Below are 3455 nucleotides of genomic sequence, written 5' to 3' on the forward strand. Positions count from 1 at the left end.
ATCCATTTCTACCGCTTATTCCCTTTTGGGGTCACGAGGGGCGCTGGCACTTATCTCAGCTACAATCGGGCGGAAGGCGGGGTACACCCTGGACAAGTCGCCACCTCATCCCAGGGCCAACACAGATAGACAGACAACATTCACACTCACATTCACACACTAAGGCCAATTTTAATGTTGCCAATCAACCTATCCCCAGGTGCATGTCTTTGGAAGTGGGAGGAAGCCGGAGTACCCGAAGGGAACCCACGCATTCACGGGGAGAACATGCAAACTCCACACAGAAAGATCCCGAGCCTGGGATTGAACCCAGGACTACAGGACATTCGTATTGTGAGGCAGACACACTAACCCCTCTCCCACCGTGAAGCCCACAATACGTATACAATATGATAAAAAATAAAATACAACATCACAACATAACATTTATTTTAGCATCAAAACAGGCTCATCTTTTAGTGCTGGCACCTGTAGGCGTTGATAAGCCACATTTTCAATTTTTTTTGTGAAGGCCTTGTAACCAGTTTAACCTTCTCAGGTACTGAGTTCCTCACATTTACGTTCCTTACTGACCAGTGCTCTTCCGCAGAGGAATATACAGTAACAGTCACCTCTGACGGAGCCTCGAGTGACAGGCTGCCAGAGGATCTGGAGCCAATTCATGCAGTACTTCATAGGTCAGTTTTAAGTCTGCAAATGTGTGAAGACTGTCCCAGTTTAAAATACTGTATTTTTCTACAATGACACAGTGATGATAGTGCCTAGGTTTTTTTTTATCCATAACCTTAATTGGTTGTTTGTACAAGATTTCCCAAAAAATGTTTTAACTCTGACCAGCCTTAGACCAGCTTGTAAGGCAATAGTTGAAGTGGCTGAAAATCATCGAATGCAAATACAATTTTGCAGCTGACATTTAATTTCAATTAAACTTAATTATTTTACACAATTTGCCAATATGGCATTCAAAATGACTCAAGAGTTGTACATTTATTTATTTTTTCAATAGTTTATTTCGAACATGAACACGCTTACAGCATAATACGTCACACAATTTCATATCATTTCACTTTATTTACATCATGTCAGAAAAGGAGTAGGAAGAAGCAAAGCTTATTTAATCCTACCCCTTTCCCACTTCCGAGTATTGACAAGTATATACGTTCATTTACTGACTTATTTAGGTTGCACAATGACATCCGTGAATGATTAATACAGCAGTTTTTGTAATAGATAATTAAGTCAGTCATAATAAATATACTGAGATGAAGAATATCCATCCATCCATATTCTACCGCTTGTCCCTTTCGTGTTGTGGGGGGTGGGGGGAGGGGTGGGGTGCCGGAGTCTATCGCAGCTCCATTCGGGCGTAAGGCGGGGTGCACCCTGGACAAGTCACCACCTCATCGCAGGGCCAACACTGACAGACAGACAAATATCTTATTTTCAATAAGGTTGAACGTGTTTTTCATAATTCTTCTTCTTTGTACTTTGTAAGCACTGATAATTTGAACAACCTCTTAAACTGGATCATATCTGTCATGATCCGTTACCCGGGTCATGGTAAGATTTATGTTTGGTAATGTTTCTGTTTTAGTCTGTTTCCTGGGTGCACCATCTTTCCCTGTTTTCTGTTGGTTTTCATGGGCACTGACTCTCCTCACCTGTCTTAGTTTAGCAATTAGTGTTCCCACCAGGTGTTTAGGTTAAACACTTCCCTTTATTTTGTCCTGTCACCCAGCAGTAGTTGCTGGGTCAATGTTTGCTATGGGCAACATTTACGTTTCTCCTGTTTTCTCTCCTTGCTCTAGTGTTCTTTGTACAGTCTTGCTTTCCTCGTTTTTTCACCCTTGGTGACATTTTGGTTTTGTTTAGCTCCACACTTCTTAACGTCCTCAGTTTGTATTTTTGATTCTGCGTTAAATATATTAAAAGACTTCATCTTACCTCCACGCTACTCCTGCTTGCTTCACATGACAATCGCAGCCATGCGTCCTCGAAGACTTAACAATATCAGTACATTGTTTAACTTATTTACCTTATCCATCCCATAATTAAATCCCACATACTGATATACAGGGCTTCACGGTGGGAGAGGGGTTAGTGTGTCAGTGTGTCTGCCTCACAATACGAAGGTCCTGCAGTCCTGGGTTCAATCCCAGGCTCGGGATCTTTCTGTGTGGAGTTTGCATGTTCTCCCCGTGAATGCGTGGGTTCCCTCCGGGTACTCCGGCTTCCTCCCACTTCCAAAGACATGCACCTGGGGATAGGTTGATTGGCAACACTAAATTGGCCCTATAGTGTGTGAATGTGAGTGTGAATGTTGTCTGTCTATCTGTGTTGGCCCTGCGATGGGGTGGCGACTTGTCCAGGGTGTACCCCGCCTTCCGCTCGATTGTAGCTGAGATGGGCGCCAGCGCCCCCCACGACCCCAAAAGGGAATAAGCGGTAGAAAATGGATGGATGGATGGATATGCTGAAGGTTCTAAGTCTTGTACGTGCATACAATTGTTTTGAATTAGATTTTCCTCTAAGGTTATGTTTCTCCTCTTTAGTAGAAAAGAATTGTTGCACATTCTTTGGTAGCAGGTTATAGTGTGCATCGCACATATTTTTTTGCAATTTTACCAAATCATCGAACTTCAATACTTTTGACCAAATAAATAAAGGGTGTGTATGTTCTCTACATCCAACATTATGTAATCCATCCATCCATTTTCTACGGCTTATTCCCTTTGTGGTCGCGGGGGGCTGGGGGGGGGGGGGGGGGGGGGGGCTGGTGCCTATCACAGCTACAAAGGGGTGGAAGGCGGGGTACAGCCTGGACAAGTCGCCAACATTATGTAATCAATTGTCTAATTCAGTGGTTCTTAACCTTGTTGGAGGTACCGAACCCCACCAGTTTTATATGCACATTCACCGAACCCTTCTTTAGTGAAAAAAATATAAATGAAAATGTTTCAAATTCAAGAGAGTTATGTTTTTTTTTTTACCGGTGCACAAAATGAACCGTGCATGAACATCACCTTGTTCAAAGAACAAAACCAATACAGTGCATGAACTCACAACTAATTACACACCTGCAAATCAGATGGAACATTAGAGGGAACATTCTTTTGGGGTATCCATAATAACGCTGATAAGGGAGAAGTTTTTATTTACACGATGAGTCGGGTGTGTATTGACCTTCGTGGTGGAGGCTCAGCCGAACCCCTGAGGCAGACTCACCGAACCCTTAGGGTTCGATCGAACCCAGGTTAAGAACCACTGGTCTAATTGATATTTTTTGTTTCACGGTTAGCGGATGAAGCTCACATGTTTCGGCATCTCCCCATGTTTCTGCACAATAACTCAGATATGGTAGCACCAGCGAGCACTAGTAATAGTATGACAAGCAGTGGTGCATTCACGTGACGTCTAAGCCAAAACCAACAGTGTTCATTTAACCAAGGGGCCTT

The sequence above is a fragment of the Nerophis ophidion genome, linkage group LG06 (genome assembly GCF_033978795.1).
Source record: "Nerophis ophidion isolate RoL-2023_Sa linkage group LG06, RoL_Noph_v1.0, whole genome shotgun sequence".
Lineage (NCBI taxonomy): Eukaryota > Metazoa > Chordata > Actinopteri > Syngnathiformes > Syngnathidae > Nerophis > Nerophis ophidion.